Raw genomic sequence first — 8,622 nt, 5'->3', positions numbered from 1 at the left:
AAAAAAACAACCCAGTATAATAAAATTGGCACTAATTGGCATGCATTTTGGCAGTCCCCACAAATAAGTGAAAGGCTGAATATGTTTCCATGTCTGAATCTCACCCCTAGAGATAGTCTATGCAAGTCACTGACAACAAGATAGCACAAGAGAGTTTGCTTTGCTTCTATCTGTGCTGTCCCTTTTCTGTGGACACTAGAACTAAAGGTCTTTAGTTTCCATTGGGTCATGTGTCAAAATCTTTACCTTTTCAATATAAGAACAGGTGGCTGAACAAAATAAAAATCTTCCTGCTCAGAGCCTTAACTGGAAAGAGGACATATTAGATCTATGAAACCCTGCATTCCTGTGACATGTCTGTTTGAAATATATTTTGTTTACTAGTGCTCTCTTAAAGGTAAGCAAACCAACCTTTCTTTCATTTTTTTTTGTTTTTTTGTTCTCTGTACAGTTATCTAAGCTAAAACATTTCTGGGAGAATACGCTGTTTTCTAGTAGAAATGGGCCTAAACCAAACCTCCAAACAGTATCCACACACTTTGAAGAAGTTTCTTTTTGGGGCTCAAAGTATTTGGCCTTCCAGAAAAAAAGAAAATGTAGCACCTATAATCATCATTATCCTATAACAAATTATGTCCTCATCCCAGCCTCCAGCCCTAAGTTATACTAAAAGGGAGGATGAGAATAAGCCAATCTCTTTGTCCTCTTAACTTTAATCATAGTGAGGAGAAGTGTTGATTTTCAAAGGACTGCTAAGCAGAGTCAGTAACTCAAGAATTGAAGGCGCCTGTCAGATGATTTTATATATCTTTCCTTCTCTGTTTTATATCTTTTACTGATGATTTTGTTCCAGATTCTGGAGAGATTGTTGCTTCAGAATTTCAAGAAAGCTTGAATTTGTGACCCATTTACTCATCAGGTCTGTCCGATAAGAAAAGTATAACATACCAATAGCACTCCCAGTTCTGATTAGCTATCAGACTCCTTTCATCCTATAATTTCCCATATCATTTTGGGAATATCCTGCATCCAGGAGATATGTAATGACTCCCATTAAAGTCAAGACGTTATATATATACCTAACTTGGAACAAGATTTGGCCTATATAGTGGTATGTTTGAAATTATCATTGCCCTTTTTAATGTTAGTAATTTATTGCTTTAAAAAGAATTACAAGTAAACCAAATGCCCCATATCTTTTCTTGTACTAAGATATGATATGATGTGAGTGGTGTACGTGAAGACTTTTAAATGTAATCTCTCTAGTAGGTTGGCTAGCTCACTGAGTCATCCATCTATTTCATCTTAGCTGGCTGGGAATTAAGAACTGTTCTCTGCTATCCTTCAAATTCAGGAATGAGTTCTGGTTTTACCTTCTGAGAGGCAAAGCCTTCCTGTCAGTGAGCAATGATCAGTCCTATTGTAATCATTATTATTTAAGTGTCAGAAATCAATAAGAGATTTAATTATTGCATGGCCTTAAATGTATAGTCGTGATATTATGATAGAGCTCTATAACATGTTCTTTGAACCATGATTATCACTCTACAGTGATTTCTAGACAGACTTCCACTGCTTGCTTTTTTTTGCATTTGCAACTTTGGGCCCTATTGTTGACTGAAGCAATTGAAAATTGCTGTTGTTATAGTGCAATGCAACACGCTATCTGAGAGCTCAAGTATTACGTTAGCCTTATAACAGAGGGAGTCCTGAGGGGCTGATAATGAAAGTGCAGTGCATTTCAAAATATAAGCTTTTTATTCCCGACTCAAGAAAAGCTTTACAAATACATTTCAAAAACAGGTAGCCACTTAAATACAGAAAAACAGAGAAAGAAAAAGGCACATATACTTTTTTAAATAGATGTTCCTAATAATAGAAATCATCAAGGAGCAAATCAAATATACTTCTTATCATTAATATATGTACTTTATACTTACTAATACTCCATTTTATACAGTAGGGCCATAAGGATACACCTATTCTTCAGAATCATCAAGTATTCTTATAGATTGCCTTGTTGGTTGATTTTCTTCTGAAGACCTTGCTTTGCTTTGCTTTTTCTATTTAGTAGTAGTAGTGCATTTTTGTGCACAGGAAAAATAAAGTTTTCTGTAGTAAATGCTGAACAAATAAGCTAAATACAGACATCAAAAAGCCCCAGGCTGAATCAATTCAATCTCTGCAGATTAGTTTATGCTGTGTAGGTTGAGCTGATAAGCAAGTGAACAAACACTCACTTTTGTTTCTGGAAATGCAGCCACATGCCTGCAGTAACCGAGGCCAGAAGCCAGGAGGTGTTAGAGCAAACCTCCCTGCTTGGCTGGAGCAGACAGCTTGGGCCAAAGTTAGCCCACCCACCCGAGGGGGCAGTGCAAAGCATCCTGGGATGCTGGGGGACTGTGAGTTAACTTGAACCTGGAGGGGATTTGGGACCAAAGTTCAATAAACTGGCTTAACCTAAATCAGTCAAGTCTGTTACTATATACAGCCTTAATTTTAACTGGTTTTGGCCATTTTACAAGTAGTTCATATGTACTGAACTTCTGTTGTGTTACAGATTTGAACCAGTTTCCAATCATCTATACCAGCTTACACGTAACTTCTGTCCCTAGCCATGCAGGAAAGGCAAAGACATTATGATTTTCCTGTGTTCCCCAATTTTCTTCTGTATTATACTGAAGAAGTTCACCTCAAAGCAAGAAGGTATATCAGGCATCATGCCCATATGATCTATGGTTTACCTAAGTAGTATTTATAAGCACAACTGTGTGTTATGAATACTTGTCAAATAGGTAATAAGTTGATATAATTTGTTAAACCCCCATTTTCCACTTCGGTCCTCTATTTTCATTGGCGGGCCAAAGACAAGTGGATTATTTTTAGGAAGTTACTTAGCCAAATATATGTGCATTTGAGAAACTTTCTGTGCGCACTGGGAAATGAAGTAACTATACACAAAAATCTATGTAATTTATCATCTGCATATGTGAATTCATAAATTTGCACTTCCAGTCCAAGTAACTTTATGTTTGCCACTCAGCTGGTTGTGAGAATTTTCTGTAAAACCCAGCTCCCAACCTTTAATAATGGATCATTCTTAATACCATAATAAAGGCTATTTTTGCTAAATAAAACAAAATATAATAATAAGCAGCTAATAAATGATAGGATGCTATTGCTCTAAATCACAAGAGCCTAGAACTTGCCTTCAATTTAAACAAGGGGAAAAGAACTGTGCAAATGCTTCCCTGCAAGGGTGTCCACTGCACAGCTTAGGGTTTTCTCTATGGAAATTACAGGAGTTATTGCTACTTGAAGCACTTGTTCTATCAGAGTTCCTCCCAAACCTAGTGTGAACAGCTGCGTACGGAATAAGCCAGTCGATGTACAGCTCCTAAAGCAAGCAAACTGGAATCACTGGAAGAGCAGGATAGCTCCGACCTCTCCAGATCTGATTGTATCTTTCTACTGTGGAAACACCTCTGAGTTACTTCTCCCCAGAAAATTTGAGACCCTCAAATCCTCTGACATATCAAGATGCTTCCAAAACACTCAGTGACAGGAGCCTCAGGGATGTTCTGGTTTTTCAGGAGGGGTGCTGATCTAAGTCTTCTTTGTTATCTCACTGCTCATATAACATAGACATTTGTTAACCTTGAGACTGCTGGCAGAGGTCCCACAACTGATGGTCATTCACTTTAAATGTGTTTACTGTACAAAATGTGAATACAGTAATTTACAGCATATGTGCCACAATCCGTATTAACCGAATCCATACTGTCCATAATTCACATTCAAGTGCATTTTGTAATTATGTTTCGCAGCATGTGGTTTTATGATCATACACTATAAAACAATTATCCACCCTATAAAAATAATACTTTTGACATTTTTACTTGCAATGAAAGATTCATACAACATCTCTGTTTTACTGACCTACGTTACCTCCTAAAATATTTCAGGGTTCCCAGCAGGACACCTGAATTAAAAAAAAATTGCTATAGTTTAATTATGCTTATTAATGAAATCTGATAGACTTTTATCAGCCTGAAGCTTTATAATGAACTTCTGAATGTTAAAGCTTCTTTTGCACAAATGAATCTAGTCCCGAATCTAGCCCTGATAAAGTTTAGTAAATTAAGCTGAGACAAATTATGTAAATTTAAGCTCACTAAAGGAGGGCCTTCTTTAAAAAACAGTAATTGCTAGAATGTAAAACATTAGCATAAAGAATTCTTGAAGAAATTATGTAAATGTATTTGGAAAAAAGGAAAAAAACTCTAGAAACTAAAGACTACAGTGCTGAACTGAGCTGGCCAGCTGTTATCCTGATGGAAATCCAGTTATCTGAGCATTCAGCTGGTAATGGTCTTCTTCCAGTGTAGTAAAACAAGCTCATGGAAAACCCAGTTCATAATTTTTTTTGTGTTTGTGGAATCAGACATTTTTCATCACTCATAAAAACAAGGGGGGAGGGATCTAATCTTACCCAAAACACTTTCAGATATATATATTTTATTCCTGGTAACTAGGGTCTATGTCAGTATGACATGCATATTTATACTACTGGGTATTCAGTTCTCTACCATGTTGGGATACAGGGTAACAAAAGGCTTGCTAACAAATATCTTGTGCAGGTAGCAAATAGGATAGGTATCATGAGTTGGTCTCTTTTTCATAGTAATATGTCTCATATTTTCATATCTCTACATTGCTTTTGCTGCTTAGTAGCTGTATATCACCAAAGAAAGCAAAGTCCCCATCCTCCTGGGTTTTCACCCATACTCCTATGCAATGCATAAAATATCCACATTTGTTTCCATTCTCTTCTTTATTTTATAGATGAGAACAAATTGCTAAATTAATTCTGGCCAGTGCTTACTTTATTTCTTCTAGAGAGTGTGTGTGACAGCAGGAATGTATGTAACTTCACTTATGTGTATTTTATCTTGTTGGCTGGCAGAAAGTCTCACGATTACATCAGCAACTAGCTGATTCCCAACATTATTTCTAACACCTTCCCTCTCTCTCTCCCTCTCTTTTCCTTTACAGTTTATCTGATAATGCTATAACCATTTCCTGTTGAATACTGGCTGAGAAAGCTTTCTCCAGCCCGAAGTGCAAATCAATAAAAGTAAGTCACAGTAATTCATAAAAATAAGACTGTCATCATTATTGTTCAATTATTGCTGTGTCTGTGGAAAGATTCTTCAAGAACGGGAGGTTTCTTCACTAATATTTATAATCTGCATTGAATAGTGCTAATGAATGAGTGGGTGTGCATTAGACTGAAATGCAATGGTATTTGATTTATACTGAGTCCAGGTCTGATTGCTAATGTTAAATCCATTAAAATGTCTCTTAGATCTGCCTTAATGTACTCCCCTGCATACAATAGAGCTTAAACATACCCATTTACTTAGCTTTCCATTATTGGTTGAATATTTGTCTTTATTACATCATCCTGTGATGGCTTTGACTTATGATAGTTTTAAAAACAGCATTTCAGTGAAGCTGTGCGTATAAAAGGCCAGTAATTTCAAAACTGAGTATTTTCAATGTAAAAAAAAAAAAATTCAGTCAATTATAAAAAAAGAAAGCGTCCAAAATTTTTTAAAGCCCAGATTCTCACAAAGAAATATACTTCCTCTTGCAATAAAACCCAAATCGTTTGCACATGCTTGAATGAAAGATGTTATATTTGCCTCAGAGGAGAAGGAGACCCTTGGATCTGATAGCTATTGAGTATTATGTTCATAGTCTAAGTATACTATGCTCCTTTAATTGACAAGGATTTTCCATTCACAGTACATGCAACCCCAGCCTAGTGATGCCAAATCAATTTGGGGTGAATTTCTGATGCTTCCCTCCTCACTCCCCCACACCCCACTCTCCAATACAATACATGAATTTTTTAATTGTAAATCAGACTCTGGTGATGGTCTTTCTGATTTATATTGGCCTGTGATGTTACCTCAGAAATTCAGAGTATGCCATTCAATTTATGTGTAGCTGCTAAGCTGCAGGCATAGTGACAGAATAAACCCTTCCTCTTGAGCCTCGTAGCCCAACATAAAGTTACAGATATTTGGGTCAAACTCCCAGCCCTACTAGAGCTTCTCGACTCCATTACAGGCATTCAAAATGGTCAAAAAAACCCAACTTAATCAGCCTCCTGAGGATTTCTTCTGTGTAAGTAAAATCCATAAGGAGTACAGAGACAGAATAGTTAGTTATTGGCTCTTAGTCCCCACCTGAAGAAGGAAACTGAGGATGTAGGAAAGGGAACAGCTAAAAACTCCTGCCTGCCTACTGCAATTGTCAAATGTGCAGTTTAGAGCATCCTCTGCCATTATACACAATATAGCCTTTAATGCATCTACCGCCGCATAGGAACATGGGAGTAGTAGGGAACTCCTGGGATAGAATCCAGTGCTATATAGAAAAGGTAAGCAACATACACTACAATAATCCCTTCATGAAGTACTTGTAATATCACAGCACATGAGATCAAAGTCCAGAAGATTTGTCACCAAAACCCCAGTATGAATTTTTTTCCCCAAGTAATAAAATACATGTACCAAAGAGCTTCTAAATTTTCTAACAAACATCCAAAGCAATAAGCTTCCTAAATTATCAAACTAAAGAATGTCATCCAGTTCATAACTATTTACATGTGATCTTGCCGAGTATTCATTAGACATTTAACAGCAGGGGATTATCACTTGCTATATTTTTTGTAAATCCACTCTTCAAAAATGTAAGGTCCTAAGAGCACTAGCTAGACCTGAAAAAGATTTCATCAGGTACGGCTCAATCTGCCCTCACGCAACCCGGCCAAACACTGCAATCTATATTTCCATGCTCTTTCCTGTGTTATTCTAGTCTTGAGGAAATTGAACTAAATAGCATTGCGGATTTGTGATGCATACACCGGGGACTAAAAGAAATGTTAAACTTTCCTCTCCACAAATTTATGCCAATATTTGAACCCAATTCTTCAAAGAAGAAAGCTTACTCTTTTTATCCTATTATAACACAATCCAGTGCTTCAGAAGGTTCTCTTTACAAAAAAAAATCTGCTTGAGCCTGGTTCCAACTAATTGAAAGGGGCTCTGAAAAGCAATATTCTAAAATTATTTTTTTCTGTTTGTTTTGTTTTGTTCAGTTTTTGCAAAATGCTACGTACTTTAGTGAAGGAATCTGCCTTTCTTGGCTGGAAAGTACTCTCCTGATTCCCATTGCTGCAAACAGGAGAAGCTATTTTCAGATGAAAGCTGCTTCAACGTGGAACATGGATCTTGCTGCAATCTGTGTCTTTGATAACAGCCCAAATTGTACAAAACATTGTGATCTTTGTTTAGCAGCAATTTAGCAGCTAGGGACCAAGATGTGGATCACAAAAGATCACCTTTTGTCACACAAAGGGAAGGGATTAGATTCTAATAGGGTGCATCTACACAATATGTTTACCGCGGAGTCTCATTAGCTTTGCAGTAAAGTTTTCGGATCTACACATACAGCCCTATTAGGCCATAGTAAACTAATTAACTCCATCATAGGTAAGCACTTGTAAACACAAGTACTATCCTACAGTGGCATCATTTAGTGCGCAGCAATGCACATGTAGATGCTGACAGGGCTGGCTGCATTGCAGGGACTACCTGCCAGTTAGCCCCAAACTGGAGCACCCTTGTGCCCCAGCCAGCTCCTCTGCAGCACACTGAGCAAGGTCAGAACAGCCCCAGGTTGGCAGGCTGAAACCCCAGGCCCCCTTGCCAGTCAGCCAGGGCTGCTCTGACCCAGCTCAACATGCTGCAGGCCCGGGTGCACATGTAAACATGGCACCTGGGAATATTTTAGCACAATATGCACCAAAGTTTATTGTGTCACGTTCATCTCACATGTAGACATGCTGACAATGTCACAAAACCCTATTAGATAGTTATATACCCTGAAACAGTAACATCGAGACCTAGCAGCATATTATTTGCTTTCTAAGCTACAGACAGAAGTTAACCAACTATTAATATTAAAAGGCTTAACCATCTTAAAACCAATATAATTTTTTTTTTCTGAGCTCGATACAAAATTTAACAGTAAACTCTGAGAAATTAAAAACATTTGAAGTGTTAATATGCCCCAGGGCTGATACTAACTGCAAATTATTGCCATGACAAGTGATTTGGTGAGATAAGTCCAGTTTGCTATGGGTACATGTCCACATAACACAGCAACCATCATAAATAGCAAGACTTTGCACTCAAGCTACAGGGAAAAAGCCAAGACAGAATGAACATTTGAGAACAAATGGTTCTTTCCTTGTTAGGCACAATGGATAACTTTGAGCCTTGCTATTACAGGTTCAGCGCAGAACTCAAAATCCAGAGAGAATAAGAGGTATAAGGTACTTAGAAGCCACTTTTGTTTCCTTCTGGTCCAGGGACTGCATCAACCTCTGGAGTAATCTAGATGGGCCTGCTGGTGTCCCTAGGTTATACAGATTTCTCTTAACCTTACAACTGGTGCCTCCGGAAAATGGCTTAGGCACGCTGGTGAGGCAGTGTGAGGAATGTGTTTTGGCTCTGCCTTGTTAGTTAGCTTGCTCATTAGTGACCT

The sequence above is a fragment of the Crocodylus porosus genome, unplaced genomic scaffold (genome assembly GCF_001723895.1).
Source record: "Crocodylus porosus isolate Cpor-Errol unplaced genomic scaffold, CroPor_comp1, whole genome shotgun sequence".
NCBI lineage: Eukaryota > Metazoa > Chordata > Crocodylia > Crocodylidae > Crocodylus > Crocodylus porosus.
This window is presented reverse-complemented; position numbering follows the sequence as displayed.